This window comes from Loxodonta africana, chromosome 16, assembly GCF_030014295.1.
Source record: "Loxodonta africana isolate mLoxAfr1 chromosome 16, mLoxAfr1.hap2, whole genome shotgun sequence".
Classification (NCBI taxonomy): Eukaryota; Metazoa; Chordata; class Mammalia; order Proboscidea; family Elephantidae; genus Loxodonta; species Loxodonta africana.
This window is the reverse complement of record NC_087357.1, coordinates 65573675-65592564: the sequence shown is the minus strand read 5'-3', so window position 1 is coordinate 65592564 and position 18890 is coordinate 65573675. Positions and strand designations below refer to the sequence as shown.

General features: G+C 36.8%; 1 protein-coding gene across 1 annotated transcript in view; it reads left to right on the top strand.

The window, feature by feature from the left end:
- Nucleotides 1-18890, top strand: part of CTNNA3 (catenin alpha 3) — a 1776048-nt gene that overhangs the window by 60698 nt on the left and 1696460 nt on the right. The window lies entirely within an intron of this gene.

The following is an 18890-nucleotide window of genomic DNA, read 5'->3' as shown; positions in this document are numbered from 1 at the left end:
CTGTCCAGCTTTCACAGCATATACGATGCAATTGAAAATACTATGGCTTGGGTCAGGCGAACCTTATACTTCAAGGTGACATCTTCGCTTTTCAACACTTTTAAGAGGTCCTTTGCGGCAGATTTACCCAATGCAGTGCGTCTTTTGATTTCTTGACTGCTGCTTCCATGGCTGTTGATTGTGGATCCAAGTAAAATGAAATCCTTGACAACTTCAATCTTTTCTCCGTTTATCGTGATGTTGCTCATTGGTCCAGTTGTGAGGATTTTTGTTTTCTTTATGTGGAGGTGCAATCTATACTGAAGGCTGTGGTCTCTAATCTTCATTGGTAAGTACTTCAAGTCCTCTTCACTTTCAGCAAGCAAGGTTGTGTCATCTGCATAACACAGGTTGTTAATGAGTCTTCCTCCGATCCTGATGCCCTGTTCTTCTTCATAGAGTCCAGCTTCTCAGATTATTTGCTCAGTATACAGATTGAATAGGTATGGTGAAAGGATACAACCCTGACACACATCTTTCCTGACTTTGAACCAATCAGTATCCCCTTGTTCTGTCTGAACAACTGCCTCTTGATCTATGTAAAGGTTCCTCATGAGCACAATTAAGTGTTCTGAAATTCCCATTCTTCGCAATGTTATCCATAATTTGTGTGATCCACACAGTTGAATGCCTTTGCATAGTCAATAAAAAGCACATGTAAACATCCTTCTGGTATTCTCTGCTTTCAGCCAGGATCCATCTGACATCAGCAATGATATCCCTAGTTCCACATCCTCTTCTGAAAACAGCCTGAATTTCTGGCAGTTCCCTGTCAATATACCACTGCAGCCGTTTTTGAATGATCTTCAGCAAAATTTTGCTTGCTTGTGCTATTAATGCTGTTGTTCTATAATTTATGCATTCGGTTGGATCACCTTTCTTGGGACTAGGCATAAATACGAATCTGCTCCAGTCAGTTGGCCAGGAAGCTATCTTCCATATTTCTTGACATAGATGAGTGTGCACTTCCAGCGCTGCATCCATTTGTTGAAACATCTCAATTGATACTCTGTCAGTTCCTGGAGCCTTGTTTTTTGCCAATGCCTTCAGTGTAGCTTGGACTTCCTCCTTCAGTATCATCGGTTTCTGATCGTATGCTACCTCTTGAAATGGTTGAACGTTGACTAATTTTTTTTGGTATAATGACTCTGTGTATTCCTTTCATCTCCTTTTGATGCTTTCTGTGTAGTTTAATATTTTCCCCATAGAATCCTTCACTATTGCAACTCAGGGCTTGAATTTTTTCCTCAGTTCTTTCAGCTTGAGAAACACTGAGCATGTTGTTCCCTTTTGGTTTTCTATCTCCAGCTCTTTGCACATGTCATTATAATACTTTGTGTTCTTGAGCCGCCCCTTGAAATCTTCTGTTCAGTTGTTTTACTTCATCAATTCTGCCTTTTGCTTTAGCTGCTTGATGTTTGTGAGCAAGTTTCAGAGTCTCCTCTGACATCCATTTTATCTTGGTTTTCTTCCCTGTCTTCTCAATGACCTCTTGCTTTCTTCATGTATGATGTCCTTGATGTCATTCCACAACTCGTCTGGTCTTTGGTCGCTAGTGTTCAATGCGTCAAATCCATTCTTGAGATGGTCTCTAAATTCAGGTGAGATATACTCGAGGTCATATTTTGGCTCTCGTGGACTTGCTCTGATTTTCTTCAGTTTCAGCTTCAACTTGCATATGAGCAATTGATGGTTTGTTCCACAGCTGGCCCCCGGCCTTCTTCTGACTGATGATATTGAGCTTTTCTATCGTCTCTTTCCACAGATGTGGTCAATTTGATTCCTGTGTGTTCCATCTGGTGAGGTCCATGTGTATAGTCACCGTTTATGTTGGTGGAAGAAGGTATTCATGATGAAGAAGTCGTTGGTCTTGCAAAATTCTATCATTCGATCTCTGGCATTGTTTCTATTACCAAGGCCATATTTTCTCACTACGGATCCATCTTTGTTTCCAGGTTTCACATTCCAATCACCAGTAATTATCAATGCATCTTGATTGCATGTTTGATCAATTTCAGACTGCAGCAGCTGATGAAAATCTCCTGTTTCTTCATCTTTGGCCTTAGTGTTTGGTGCATAAATTTGAATAATAGTCATATTAACTGGTCTTCCTTGTAGGCATATGGATATTATCCTATCACTGACAGCGTTGTACTTCAGGATAGATCTTGAAATGGTCTTTTTGACGATGAATGCAACGCCATTCCTCTTCAAGTTGTCATTCCCAGCATAGTAGACTATATGATTGTCCAATTCGGAATGGCCAATACCAGTCGATTTCAGCTCACTAATGCCTAGGATATCGATGTTTATGTGTTCCATTTTATTTTTGACTATTTCCTATTTTCCTAGATTCATACTTTGTACATTCCAGGTTCTGATTATTAATGGATGTTTACAGCTGTTTCTTCTCACTTTGAGTCATGCCACATCAGCAAATGAAGGTCCTGAAAGCTTTACTCCATCCACATCATTAAGGTAGGCTGTACTTTGAGGAGGCAGCTCTTTCCCAGTCATCTTTTGAGTGCCTTCCAACCTGGGGGGCTCATCTCCCAGCGCTATATCAGTCAATGTTCTGCTGCTATTCATAAAATTTTCACTGGCTAATGCTTTTCAGAAGTACACTGCTGGGTCCTTCTTCCTAGTCTTTCTTAGTCTGGAAGTTCAGCTGAAACCTGTCCTCCATGGGTGACCCTGCTGGTATCTGAATAGCGGTGGCATATCTTCCAGCATCACAGCAACACACAAGCCCCCACAATGTGACAAAATGACAGACACGTGGGGGATACTATAATGGAGGTGTATAAATAAGCTTGCTCATATTTAGCAAGAAAAGGAAATGTTGGAAAAACTGGTAGACAAGTAAAAAAACTAAAAATGGTTTAAAAACTAATGGACAATCTGGCATTTTAGTTGTAAGGCTTTTTTTTTTTTTCTTCGAAAGAATTAAATCGACATAAAGAGTAATATAGAAATGCTTATTGGTGGCATATCAGTCAATAGGTTGTTCAGCGATAATTCAATGGAGAGCAATTACGGGTAGCTATTTCAGCTCAAAGTCTGAACATTTAATTAAGCTGTAAATCCATACTATTATATCTTTTTATTGTTTGTTTTATGATATAGATTACTATGTTCTGTTATCACTTTGTTTTACTGTAAATAACTTTAAATATATGATGTCCCAATGCAGTGAAATAATACTGTTATAGGAATTACAGTTTAAACAGAATATAACAGTTTTATTTATTTTATGAGTTTAAATATGAGATGATATTAATTTATCAGTTCATTTGGCAAATTTTAAAAATAACTCACCTTTTTTCTTTAAAATTCCTAAGTATCATCACTTAGCTCTATTTTAAGAGCTTCCTTTATATTGAAATTTATTTAGGCATGTAGTTTATAGATTTTATTTTTTTATAGTGCTAATAAAAAAATTATAGATACATTGTACAAATGAAAGGATACTAATAAATTTTTTTATTAGGAGTTACACATTTTCAGTATATAAATGTAAAATCAATTTGCCTAAATTTGATTGAAAGTTAAGCTATTTCCAGTGTTTTAAAATATGGCAGACAATTTTTGCTTTGAGATATTTGTTATCCCTATTGGAAGTGAAAAGTTCATTAATTTTTTACACACAAACTTTAAATTTAACATGAACATTAGCCAATCTCATATTGGGCTCAAGCCCTAATCTGAATATGGGTTTGTTGATTGAGTCTGATACAGACATTTTACATTAATTCACAATACGTTGATTAAGATTTCCATTTTTGGTGCCTTGATAGAGGAGAGCTTGGGAAGCTACCTAACTATAGAATCTTTCTTGATATTTTACAGTCCTCTCCCTGTCTTGCCCTGTGTTACCATTTTTTTTTTTCACACCCAATTTCACAATGTTTTTAGCAACTTGTCTTTATTGAATGTCTCTAAAGCATTCCAATTAATTTTCAAAGAAAGATCAACTCTCTTGTTTGTACTCTTATTCCATAGGTTTATATTTTAATAAAATTACATAATGATATCTCAAATAAGAAGTTTGGGGAAAAAACAGACTCTTGTAACACCTCAATTAGTGAGAGCAGAAGAGCTCCAGTGTACTTGAGATAATCCTTTGGTCTTGAGCTTGATGAAGGGATCATTAGTATTAATTAATATGTTGTACAGAGGAAATAAAAAGTGTTGATTAATCTGGAGAGATGATTAAGAGGAGGTCTTGTAGAGAGCTTCTATATCCCAATTATGATGTGGGGTATGTTTTCTTCAGTTTTATTGAAACTACTCGCATCAAACTTTATATTTTATAGGATTTTGTAACTTTATAATTTTAGAGAATTAGCTCCATCAAAGTCCCATCCAGCTCATTTTGGGAGTTCCCCGTGGTGTAGGACTCAGTAGCCAATTGCTCATGTTCTTCTTCAGTTTAACTCATTATGCTGCCCTGCTGTGGCCTTTACCTGGCCACAGCTATTCTCTGATCCATGACTGCTGCTGGCTTTGTAGGTGGGACTTCTGTTCTCTTCCGAATTGCTTTGTTAGAGGGGAAGCAGGGAGGGATCAGAGCAGTGATCAGTCTAGGGCTAATCCTCATTGAGGCAAAACCCTTCTCTATACGCTACCAGTGTCCCATGAATCATGAAGTTTTCTAGTCTGGTGGTGGGAATAAGCATTATTCCCAGCTCACTGTGAATGGGGAAACCCTGGTGGCACAGTGGTTAAGTGCTACTGCTGCTAACGAAAGGGTCAGCAGTTCAAATCCGTCAGGCACTCCTTGGAAACTCTATGGGGCAGTTCTACTCTGTCCTATAGGGTCAGTATGAGTTGGAATCGACTCGATGGCACTGGGTTTGGTTTTTTTTTTTTTTTTTTTGGTAATATGAGTGGCAGGCACTGTTGCCTCAAATCCTTTTGGGTAGCTCTTTCTGTAGCCTGGGGTAGTTTCTTCACATTATAGATTGATTAGTACTTAGCTGAATACTCAAGGGGGACCCTGTGCAGATCTGAGTTCTCTCTCTCTGTAGCTCACTCCTTTTGTGTTCTCTATCCCGTGAACTTAGGTGTCTCGACCACCCTGGACTCTCAGCTCTGCCTCCTCAACTCAGAGAGTTTCCCAGGCTCTGCCTTGGATCCCCTTCCTGTGCTGTGGCCTGGAAGGTCCCTCAAGGCAGTAAGCTGAGGCTACCATAGAGCTCATCCTGTTCGTTTACCATTTCTCAGGTTCACTGTTCTTCATTACCTGATGTTCCGTGCCTTGATAACCATTTCACCTTTCCCCCACATAACTAGTTTATTTATTTTTTTATTTTGTTGTTTCAGGCAGGAGAGAAATCAGATCTTTATTACTCCACCTTGGCTGGAACTAAACTATTAATATAATTTTTATAAGACTTTATTGAGAGTATGAAGGTAATAAAAGGGAAATACAAAACAACCAGTAGTTTACAATGGCTACCATATGCAGCTACCTTCTGAGTCTATAGTCCCCGCTGTATCAGCAGCCAGGGTGATGTAGTGGTTAAGAGTTCGGCTGCTAACCAAAAGGTCAGCAGTTCAAATCCACCAGGCGCTTCTTGGAAACCCTATGGGCAGTGCTACTCTGTAGAGTTGCTGTGAGTGGGAATCAACTTGGTGGCAATGGGTTTGGTTTGTTTTTTTTTTGGATGTCCGGGTAGTTCCTCAGTCTGGGTCTACACAGCAGTGCCTAGATTTTCTGCCCTAGTTCCTGCCATGATGATGTTTTTCTTCATCATACAAAACTTTTTTACTCCTCGCAGTCAAAACATTTTAAACAAGAATCTTTGCTTGTTTTTATATCTGTTTAAGTTAAAGACCTCACTGAAGTCATTCTCCCCTCTCCCGTGCCATATAAAAGAACAGCCTGCTCCAAAGTTAAATTCAAGCTCCTACTCTTAGGGACTTTCAAATTCAAGATGGTAGTTTTCCAATTAAAAACAAATAAAACCAACCCCCTGGTGCCCAGTCTCAGCCTAGGAACCCCATTATACCAGCGTATGTTATTATATATTGAATCAATTAATATGCACTGATGCATGTTACATGGGTATCGTGTATTAAAACACACAGAAGGGTGGCCAGAGGCATACAAGAGAAATCTTAGTTGAATCATAAATACAATGTTAATTATAAAACTTAGAGAAAATTTGATCTTTAGCACTATCCCTTTTCATTTTTGTTTGTTCCCCTTTCTCCTTGGGATGTTTTGCTTATAGTGTTTTTTTTTTTTCTTTTTTCTGATTTTAAAATCTATATCAATAAACTTGTAGGAAGTAGAATTATACTTTTAAATGTACCAAAGGGATTTGCTATTTAAAAGAACTATGTAGAAATATTTTATAAAGGGAAGAATCTTTTGTAATAATGTATATTTGGTGAATAGTTTTTGTCTTGTCCTTCTGGAGTTTATTCATATGATTATATAAAATTTTTATATATCAGATTTTTGTATATTCCAAAGCCTTAATATATTATGTATATGTACAAGCTATAGCTATATAAATCCATGTAGACTATATTCTTTAGTACCTTATCAAGCTGGCATTTCGTAACTTATCTTTTTTGTCATTTTTTTATTATTAAGTTGTACTTTAGATGGAGGTTTACAGAGCAGATTAGTTTCTCATTAAACAACTAATACACATATTGTTTTGTGACATTGGTTGGCAGCCCCATGATCTGTCAACATTCTCCCCGTCTCACCTTGGGTTCCCCGTTACCAGCTTTCTTGTGCCCTTCTGCCTTTTCGTCCTTGCCCCTGGGCAGCTGTGCCCATTTAGTCTCGCTTTGTTTTATGGACCTGTCTCATAACTTATTTTTATATAAAACCATATTTTATAGGAAAGGAACAAAATGGATTTAATAGAAATAAGCTTCTGAACCCAGTTCTTGTATTTTCAAGACCTGTAGCAAATTGCTGTTATATGTGTAGTGGGATTTCTGAAGGAAAAATGTAGTTATTTTTACTTGTATGCATTTTAAAAGTCGTATTTTCTATTCATTAAACTTCAGAGTAAAAGCATTATAACTAAGGTTGGGAATGATATTGCAAAACAATAGACTGTACACACATAGATTTTATAAAAGCACAGATGTTAATATTCTAGATGAAAGGAAATTTGTTGCTTTTTTTGTATTTAAGAAAATAGGCACTTTGTTCTGACACAAGTCAATTGACAATGAGCTAGCTAAATTCTATAAACCAGGCATCATTGTCAATGGCTCAAACTAATTGCTCCTACCTGGAACATTCCTCTGTGTGTCCTCTGACACCTCAGGCAGAGGTAGGGCCTTCTCCTCTGTGCTTCATACAGCCTTCTTACCAAAGCCCCTCTTAGATTACTATATGGCAATGTCTGTCTACTCTCATTTTACAGAGCTTCTTGGGCTGCAAAATTGTTTGCTACGCATCTCTATATTGATGCCTAGGATGGAGCCTGTGTCATATACCCCCCAAAAAACCCATTGCCATCAAGTCGGTTCCAACTCATAGTGACCCTATAGGGCAGAGTAGAACTGCCCCGATAGGGTTTCCAAGGAGCGGCTGATGGATTTGAACTGCCGACCTTTTGGTTAACAACCGTAGCTCTTAACCAGTGCGCCACCAGGGCTCCCTGTGTCATATTAAGGAACAGTGAATGTCTTTTTTTTTTTTTTTAATGTCTTACTGCGTTTTAGGTGAACGTTTACACAGCAAACTAGATTCTCATTCAATACTTCATATACAAATTGTTCTGTGACATTGGTTTCAATCCCTGCAATGTATCAGGACTCTGACCATTTCCACCCCACCTGCCCTGTTTCCATCCATCCAGCCTGAGTGTTCTTTGTGGTGAAGTGTCTGTTCATGTCCTCTGTCCATTTTTTGATTAGATTGGATTTTTATTGTTGAGTTGGTGAAGTTTTCTATATACTTTAGAGATTAGATTCTTGTCAGATACGTTGTTACCAAAAATTTTTTCCCCGGTCTGTACGTTCTCTTTTTACTCTTTTGGTAAAGTCTTTTGATGGGCGTAAGTATTTTATTTTTAGAAGATCCCAGTTATCTAGTTTATCTTTTGTTGTTCATGCATTTTTAGTTGTATTTGTTGGTGTATTTATGCCCAAAATTTGGACCCCTAGCTTTGCCCCTATGTTATCTTCCAAAAACTTTATAGTTTTAACTTTAACATTTAGGTCTTTGATCCATTTTGAGTTAGTTTTTGTGTATGGTGTGAGGTATGGATCCTGTTTCATTTTTCTGCAAATGGATATCCAGTTTTGCCAGCACCATTTGTTAAAGAGACTGTCTCTTTTCCATTAAATGGACTTTGGCCCTTGGTCAAAGATCGACTGTCCATAGATGGATGAATTTACTTCTGGTTTCTCAATTTTGTTCCATTGGTCAATGTGTTTGTCACTGTACCAGAACCAGGCTGTTTTGATTACTGTGGTTGTATAGTAAGTTTTGAGATTGGGAAGTGTGAGGCCTCCTACTTTGTTCTTTTTCAATATTGCTTTAGCTATTTCGGGCCTCTTTCCTTTCCATATAAAAGTTGGAGGCTAGTTTTTCCATTTTGTTAAAGAATGTTGTTGGGATTTGGGTATGGGTTGCATTATATTTATAGATTGCTTTGGTAGTATTGACATTTTTACAATATTAAGTCTTCCAATCCATGAGCATGGAATGTTTTTCCATTTATGTAGGTCTCTTTTGGTTTCTTGCAGTAGTGTATCTGTAGTTTTCCTTGTAAAAGTCTTTTATGTCCCCGGTTAGATTTATTACTAGATATTTTATTATTTTGGGTGCTATTGTAAGTGGTATTGTTTTCTTAATTCCCTTTTTTCAGTTTTCCTTGTTAATGTAGAGAATCCAACTGATTTTTGTGTGTTGATCTTGTGCTCTGCTACTTTGCCGAACCCTTTTTTTAGTTCCAGTAACTTTCTTGGGAAATCGCTGGGATTTTTTTCTGTATAGGATGATGTTATCTGCGAATAGGAGCACTTTACTTCTCCCTTACCAATAGGGATGCCCTTTATTTCCCTTTCTTGCATTATTGCTCTGAGTAGGACTTCCAGTACGATATTAAATAAGAGTGTCTCAAAGGGAAAGCTTTCAATCTCTCTCCATTGAGAATAATGCTGGCTGTTGGTTTTGCATTTATACCCTTAATTATGTTGAGGTATTTCCTTTCTATTCCTATTTTTTCCCCAAATTTTATTTATTTTGTTGTTTTTGAGAATACACACAATAAAACATCCACTAATTCAACAGTTTCTACATGTACAATTTAGTGACATTGATTACATTCTTTGAGTTGTGCAACCATTCTCACCCTCCTTTTCTGTGTTGTGCCTCCCTCATTGACATAAAGTCACTGCCCACTAATGTTCCTATCTAATCTTTCAAGTTGCTCTTGTCAATTTGGTCCCATAGAGATAGTTCTTAAAAAAGCATAATGCTCAAGGCAGATCTTTTTTACTAGTTAAGCTAAGTTATTGTTTGGTTTTAAGATGGCTTCAGAGGATATTTTTGGCTTAAAGTTTAAAGATTATCTCAGGGTAATAGTTTTAGGGGTTTATTCACCCTCCATGGGTCCAGAAAGTGGAGTCCATAAGAATGTGAAATTCTGTTATGCCTTTTCCTCATTTTGGTCAGGATTCTTCTATGGAATCTTTGATCAAAGTGTTCAATAGTGGTAGTTGGGGACTATCCAGTTCTTCTGGTCTCATGGCAAAGGAAACAGTTGTTCATGGAGGCAGTTAGCCACACACTCCATATTCTCCTCATCTTCCAGACTCCCCTTCTTCCTCTGTTGCTCCAGGCAAATAGAGACCAATTGTTGTGCCTTGGATGGCTGCTTTTAAGACAACTTGCACTATGCAATGAACGAGGAGGTAGAACAGAAGCAGTAAATACATTATTAGGCCAATTAACTGAGATGTCCCATGAAACCATGACTTTAAACCTCCAAACCAAGGAACCAAATCCCATGAGATGTTTGGTTGTATATAAGCAGGCTCAGCAGATAGGTTTTTTTGTCATTGTTTTAAATATATTTATCATACAACTTCAGCCAATTCATCTTTTACAGGTGTACAACTTACTGACAGCAATTACAGTAATAAGTTGTGTAACCCTACCCTTAGTGTGATTTTTCCGTCACTGTTAACCTCTGTTTTCCCTGTCCCTCTTGCCCCTGGTAACCACTTTGATCTCCGTATGTTTGCCTTTTCTCTCTCTCTCTTTTTTTTTCTTAATTTAAATGAGGTCATGCAATATTTGTCCTTTTGTGATTGCTTATTTTATGTCTTCAAGCTCTACCACACTGTAGCATGTATCAAGATTTCATTTCTCCTGCCGGCTGAGTAATATTCCATTGTATGTATGTACCACATTTTGTTTATTCATTCATATGATGTTGGGCATTTAGGTTGTTTCCACATTTTGGCTATTGTGAGTAGTGCTGCAGTGAACATTAGTGTACAAGTCTCTGTTAGAGTCTTTGCTCTCAAGTTTTTTGGTATATACCTAGGATTGGAATTGCTGGTTCATACGGTAGTTCTATTTTTAGTTTTTTTGAGGAAATGTCACACTGTTTTCCACAATGGCTGTACCATTTTCCTTTCCCACTAGCAGTGTGTAAGGATTCTAATTTCCCCACATCCTCACCACTAGCAATGTATAAGGATTCTAATTTCCACACATCCTCACCAACATTTGCTATTTTCTGTTTTTTTAAATCTTAGCTATGCTATTGTGAGTAAACTGATATCTCACTTTGATTTTGATTTTGCATCTCTCTGATGGCTAATGATGCTGAGCATCTTTTCATGTGTGTGGTGGCCACTTGTATGTCTTCTTTGGTGAAATATCTATTCATATGCTTTGCCCATTTTATGATTGGGTTATTTGTCTTTTTGTTGTTAAGTTGTCAAAGTTATGCATATATATATATTTAGCTATTAGTTTCTTATTGGATATATGGTTTCCAAGGATATTCTCCTGGTCAATAGCTTGTCTTTTCACTTTTTTATTAGTGTTTTGATGAAAAAAGTTTTTAATATTCATGAGGTCCCATTTGTGTATTTCGTCTTTTGCTGTTTGTGCTTTTGTTATTATAACAGATAATCTATTGTTAAAAGCTAGGCCTAACAGCGTTGCCCATACATTTTTTTTTCTATGAATTTTATTGTTTTAGTTTGGACATTTATGTTCTTAATACATCTTGAATTTGTTTTTGTGTATAGTGTGAAGCATAGGTCCTGTTTCATTTTTCTGCAGGTGGAAATCCAGTTTTCCCAACACCATTTATTGAAGAGATTTTTCTTTCCCCATTGAATGGACTTAGCACCCTTGTCAAAAATCAGTTGACTATAGATTTGTGACTTTATTTCTGGACTGTCAATTCTGTTTTATTGGTCTGTGTGTCTATTTTTATACTAGAACCATGCTGTTTAGATGCTGTAGTTTTATAGTATGTTTTAAAATCAAAATGTGTGATTGCTCCTACCTTGTATTTCTCTTTTAACATTGCTTTAGCTATTCAGGGCCTCTTGTCATTCCATATAAAGTTGAAGATTGGTTTTTCTATTTCTACCAAGAAGGCTGTTGGAATTTTGATTGGGTTGCATTGAATATATAGCTCTCTTTGGGTAGTATTGACATCTTAACAATATTAAGTCTTCCAATCCATGTACATGGAACATTTTTCCATTTATTTGTCTTCTTTAATCTCTTTTATAGTTCTCATTGTATAAGCCCCGATTAGATTTATTTGTAGGTATTTTATTCTCTTAAGAGCTATTATAAATGGAATCCTTTCCCTAATTTCCTATTGCTGGTGTATAGAAACCCAACTGATTTTTGTTTATTGACCTTGTACCCTACATCTTTGCTAAATTTCTCTATTCACTTTAGAAGTTTTCTTGTGGACTTTTGGGAATTTTCTATATATAGGGTCATATCATCCACAAATAGAGATAATTTTACTTCTTCTTTTCCAATCTGGATATCTTTTATTTCTTTTTCTTGTCTTATTGTTCTGTCTAGGACTTCTAATATGATATTGAATAGAAGTGGTGAGAGGGGGCACCCTTGTCTTATTCCCAAGTTCAAGGGGAAAGCTCTCAGTCTTTTTCCATTAGGTATAATGTTGGCTGTTGGCTTTTCATACATGCCTTGAATCATACTGAGGATTTTTCCTTCTATTTCAATCTTCTTTAGGATTTTTTTTTTTAGGATTTACATCAAGAAAGAGTGTTGGATTTTATCAAGTGCTTTTTTTGCATCCGTAGAGATGATCTTGTGGTTCTTTTCCTTTGTTCTATAGATGTAGTGTATTATCCTGATTAATTTTCTAGTGTTGAACCATCCCTGGATTCCTGGTATAAAGCCCACTTGGTCACGGTATATGACTCTTTTAATATGCTGTTGGATTCTGTTCACCCTTCTATTCCTATTTTGCTAAGTTTTTATTAGGATAGGAGATTGAACTTTGTTGAATGCCTTTCTTTTTCTGCATCGATTGAGATGGTAGTGTGATTCTTTTCCTTTGTTTTATTTATTTGGTGAATTACATTGATTGATTTTCTAATGTTGAACCACCTTGCATTCCTGCTATGAATCCCACCTGATCATGATGTATTATTATTATTTTTTTGATCTGCTGTTGTATTCTGTTGGCTAGAAATCTGTTGAGAATTTTTTGTATCTGTATTCATGAGGGATATTGGTCTGTCATTTTCTTTTCTGTGGTATCTTTGCCTGGCTTCGATATCAGGATAGTGCTGGCTTCACAGAATGAATGAGGGAATATTTCTTTCCCTTTCTTTGTAGTGGAATTGTTAGGATAGAATTGGTATCAACTCTTCTCTGCATGTTTGGTAGAATTCTTCAGTGAAGCCACCTGGGCTGGAGCTTTTTTTGTTATTGTTGGGAGACTTTTAATGAAATCTTCAATTTCTTATGGGTCTTTTGAGATTTTCTACATCTATTTGTGCAACTATAGGTAGGTAGTGTGTTTCTAGAAATTTGTCCATTTCTTCTAGGTTTTCAAATTTGTTGGAATATAGTTTTTCATAATATTCTGTTTTGATCTCTTTATCTCAGTAGGTCCTGTTGTAATGTCGCCCACTTCATATCTTATTTTGATTATTTGCATCTTCCCATTTTTTCCTTTGTCAGTTTGGCCAGTTGTTTGTCAATTTTATTTATCCTCTCAAAGAACCCAAAGTCTAATTTTGTTGATTCTATTATTTTCTATTTCATTTATTTCTGCTCTGATCTTTATTATTTCCTTTATTCTGGTGGCTGTGGACTTCTTTTGCTGTTCCTTTTCTATTTGTCCAAGTTGTTGGATTAAGTTATTGATTTTAGTCCTTTATCCTTTTTTAATGTGTGCGTTTATTGCTGGAAGTTTTCCTCTGAACACAGCTTTTGCTGTGTCCCTGAGTTTTAGGTATGTTGTCTTCACTGTCATTTAAAAGTTTTTTTAAAATTTCTTCTATGATCCAGTAGTTTTAAAATGTGGTGTTATTTAGTTTCCATGTATTTAATTTTTTTCTCGCTCTTTCTGTTATTGATTTCTAGTTTTATAGCATTATCGTCAGAGAAGATGCTTTGTATTATGTTGATGTTTTTGAATTTATTGAGGCTTGCTTTGTGGCCCAGAATATGGTATATTCTGGAGAATAATCCATGTGCATTGGAGAAGAATATGTATTGTGCTGCTGTGTTCTGTATATGTCTATGAAGTTGAATTGGTTGATTGTGTTATTTTGATCTTATATATCTTCATTGAGTTTCTAGTTGTTCTGTCCGTTGTTGAAAGTGTATGAAAGTCCCCTGCTATTATTGTAGAACTGTCTGTTTCTCTTTTCAGTTCTATTAGAGTTCGTTTTATGTAATTTGGAACTCTGAATGTTTATTATTGTTATGTCTTCTTGATGAACTGACCCTTTAATCGTTATATAATAACCTTCTTTGTCTCTTATAATGGACTTTGACTTAAAGTCTATTTTATCTGAAATTATTATTGCTACTCCTGTTCTCTTTTGGTTACTGTTTGCTTGGTATATATTTTTTGCATCCTTTGATTTTTGACTTATTTATATCTTTTTGTTTAAGGTGTGTCTCTTGTAGGCAACATATTGATTGGTTATGTTTTGTATCCATTATGCCTCTCTGTGTCTATTGACTGATACATTTAATCCATTTACCTTCAGCGTGATTAATGATAGGTATAAATTCATTGCTGTAATTTTGTTATACTTTTTTGTGGTGTTTATGGTTTCTTTGATCCTCTTAATTTTCTGTACTGAGTTCTTTTTGTGTATGGATTTTCTTTTCCTGTCAATCATTTTGTGTTTACTGAGTCTTTTTGTTTTTTTTTTTGTCCTTTATTTTGGTGAGTAGATTTATTAATTTTCTTTGTAATGTTACCCTGTAGTTTACGTTTACCCTCTTAAATTTAAAACAGTCTGTAATACCTTGAAATTGCCTTGACTACCTCTCCATATGGAAATTGTATAATTACACTTTTTATTCCCATTTTTGTTCTGAAGTTGGTGTTATTTACAGCTTAACACCTCTGGTTCCCTGTAGTCAGTTTTGTAGCTTCATTTTACTTTTGTGAAACCTTTAACAAGGTTGGTATCTGGGTGATGCTGTCATGTGTTTTTATCTCAGGTTGTTGTCTGATATTGTTGGTTGTCTATCTGAAAGACTCCCTTTAATATTTCTTATAAGGCTGGCCTGGATTTTTACAAATTGCCTTAATTTCTGCTTATCTGGGGATGTCTTAATTTCACCATCATTTCTGAAAGACAGTTTTGCTGGATGTATGATTCTTGGCTGGCAATTCTTTTCTTTCAGGATTTTATCTATGTCTATTTCCTTCTTGCCTGAATGGTTTTTGAGAAGAAATCAGCGCTTAGTCTTATTGGTGCCCCTTTGTAAAAGATATTTTGTGTTTTGCAAGCTGCTTTCAGAATTTTTTCTTTGTCTTTGGTTTTGGAAAGTTTGATTATGATATGTCTTGGTGAATTTCTTCTGGATTCTATTTTGTATGGGATTTGTTGGGCTTCTTAGATGGAAGCCTTCTCATCTTTCATGATATTTGGGAAGTTTTCTACCAATATATCTCCAAAAATTCTCTCTGTGATTTTTTCCTTCTCTTCTGCTGGAATTCCTATTATGCATAAATTATTCCTCTTAATGGTGTTGCATGTAACTCTTAGGCTTTCTTCATTCTTTTTTTCTGATTGTTCCTCAAACCAATTAGTATCTAGGGATTTGTCTTGTTTCACTGATTCTTTCTTCCAATGTTTCAGTTCCACATCCATGTACTTTCATTGTGTCATTTATTTCTGATATTTTATTGTTAATCTTCTGAATTTCCAGCTGTTGTTTTTTTATGTTTCTAATTGTCTGTTGAGTCTGTCATTTTGTTCTTGTATTGTTTTCCTGAATTCTTTTAGGGTTTTTTCCTGTGTTTTTCTTGATCTCTTTCAGGATCCTAAATATAAGTCTTTTGAGTTCCTTCTCAGGTAGTTCTATTATCATTTCTTTGTTAGGAAGGTGTTCTTTCCCTTTATTTTGCCCACTTGTTTGAGCCATCTTATCTTGTCTCTTCACATGATTTGTTATTGTCCCTTGTCTCTGAGGCATTAAGGTGTTATTTATTTATATATTTATTGATTGATTGTTTTGTCCTGATTTTTTTCTTTTGTTTTGTTTTGATATTTCAGGGTGGGTGGGGTGGACATGCTCTGCTGATCACTGGCCTGGTGGCACAGGAGTGCTCACCACCTATTGCTTGGTGGGCAGGGTGGTAGCAGCAGGGGGGCATGGGCAGGGTAGGTGTGTGTTGCTGATAGCCAGATATGTAGGGTGGTAGCAGGGGATGGGCTGGGTGGGTGCTTGCTGCCCCTGGTCATTGGTCTGGTGGTATGGGAGTGCACACTGCCGCTCTCTGGGTGGGTGGGGTGGTGGGGGATGTTGGGCGCGGTAGATATGTGTCTCCAGTTGTAGCTGGGGCAGGGCTGGGTGGAGGGGGAAAGGAACTCATACCATGGTCCCTAGAAGGTTGGGAAGATGGAGGTGGGGTGGCTCATGCCCCTGGTTACTGGGAGGGAAGGGGTTGGAGAGGGCGAGTGTGCTCCTGTGGTCACTGGGTGTGGGAGCTGGTTCACTGCCTGTAGGCTGCAGCCAGCAATTAGGACCTGGCCCCTGACTGAATGCAAGGATGGGGGGTGAGATGCCTGGAGACTAGTTGGGTAGGAGACCTCCTGCTGATGCTCTATGGATCTACTATTCCGTGTATGCCACCCACCCTAATGATCAGGAACGGTTGGTGGTGAATGGTCCTTTATCTGATTCCTGGCTCCCTCCCTGCTCTGTGGTTGCCAGGATCCCTGGAGCTCTCACCTGTCTTCCTGTACTTTATCTTCTTAGATCTGATTCATGTCCGGCTCACGTTGCTTCACTCCAGGTTTGTCTACACAGTTCTCTGTTTCCTGTTGGGAATTCTATGAAGTTGCCTTCTTGTGCTCCTACTTGAGGTTTCTGATCGCTTTGTCTCAAGATGCCATGCTACACCGGGCCAGCTGGCAGGGTACCTCTGATCTGTACCTCTCCTTGTTCACTATTTTTGTTCATTATCTCCTTTCAGTTGGTGTTCGACCTAATTCTTCATCCTTCCTTTTGATGCCCATGGTTCCAGAATTGTCATCTGTATCTGTTTCACTTGGTTTCTTGGATCTTTGTGGTAGAGGGACGGCATGGTACATCTGACTAAGCCACCATCTTAGACTGTCTCTCAGAACAGTAGATGTTCGTTGAAAAAAAATTGAATAATGTTTGTTTACATAATCATTTAGTGGAGTACATCCAATGTATTGAATATACGCAATAGAGTTGGCACTGCTCTGCGCTCCGGGATACTGTGGAGAACAGGACCAATGCAGCCCTTGACTCACTAGTCTTACAGTCCAGCAGAGAAGACAGGCTTTGATACAAGTCATGAAATAGATGATGAGGAGGGTTATGATAGGGAAGCATAGAAACCCACTGTAGTATATGGGAAGTCCCTGAATTATGAATGAGTTCCATTCCTAAATCTGTCTTTAAGATGAATTTGTATGTAAGTCAGAACAGTTAGGTATGGCTTTTATCTAATGTTAGTAAATGTTTGTCTTAGTATATAGTACATAGTATACCTCATAAAAAACATTAAAGAAACACTTCTAAAAACACTAAAACATCTTTATCATGTAATACAGTAATAATAATAATAATAATGATGTTTTGATATGCATCGCAAAGTAGCATCCATTTGTTATTATGAACCATTGTAAGTAGCTCGAGTTTTTAATATAATAGGCTTGATGAGGGTTGGTTCGTAACTGCGAGTTGTACAGAAGTCAGACATTTGTAACCTGGGGACTGCCTGTACCTAGAAAGTGACTTGCCTTAGTAATGGAGATCTAATGCTTCACAGAGGAAGTGATGTTTAAGTTGGGACCAGAATTATGAGAGGAAATCAGCTGTAAAGGACTGGAAGCATTGGAAGGCCCAGTAATGGGAAGCTTACTTACTGTGCTTTTATTAATGTACTTGGGAGCAGTTTTTTTCCCCTTCCAGCAGTGCTACCTGGCTGACTCTTCATGGTATTACTTTAATGGAGGCAGAGGCTTTAATAGTTGTTTAAATTACTTTTTCTGAGCATGGCTCTTCAGCCAATTGTTCAACATGCCAACATTTTTAAAGTCAAGAACACATAATTCTCTATTGATGTATATTTTGTTTTAGTGTGTGAAGTCAAAGACAATATTATACAAAGGCTATAATAATTTTCCAATTCAGAATCACAAGAAAAGATAATCTTTTTTGTGGAAATTCATCTGCTTCCTAAATCTTGGAGGTCAGTTTAATTTTTCACAATCTCCTAGCAGCAATTTTAACTTGTAGGGAAGCACATAAAAGTCACCCATTTACTGGTCTTAAAAATTTACCATTTCTTCTAGAAATTTTCTGAAAAATAATAGCTAATAAGAATACCTGGATGGTGCAAATGATTAAACTCTCAACTACTATTCAAAAGGTTGGTGGTTCAAACCCACCCAGAAGCACTTTGAAAGAAAGGCCTGGTGATGTTTTCCAAAGTTCACCATCTTGAAAACCCTATGGAGCAGTTCTACTCTGCACACATGGGGCCTCCGTGAGTCAGACTCTACTTGATGGCAACTGGTTGGATGGAGTTGGATATCAACAAAATGTAATTTTATGCAAGCATTAGAAAGAATAACAGTACTGGCTAATCAAGTGCTTAACTAACTACCAAGCACTGCTTTTGTTTAGTCGTCATAAAATATAGGTATTATTATTATTAGCTACACTTACAGATGAGGAAAATGCATCATAAAGAGGTTAAGTGACTTGTTCAGAGTAGCAGGACACTGAACCAGGCAGACTGGCTCCAGAGTCCACACTGTTAATCACTGTGCTATATTACCTCTTGGTCATCTATATCCCAATGTGAAAAGAATAGTTAAGTGAAAAGAACACATTGTAGAAAGTTTAAATAGTGTCATACTGTATGTGAAAAGGACGTGTATGTATATTGTCTTCTATATTTATGTTTTCCATTTATAACATCTACAATATCTATATATGTGTTTTCTTATGACATATGAAATTATCTATCACATGTGTTCACAGAAAATTTCAGTATAGATATACAAGACCTGAAGGGTGGGTATTTTGGGGGATTAGTATACAATTTTTTTTCTTTTTGCTTTGGTATTGTAAATTTTTTACATTTTTTAAAAAATAATAAAACGTGTTT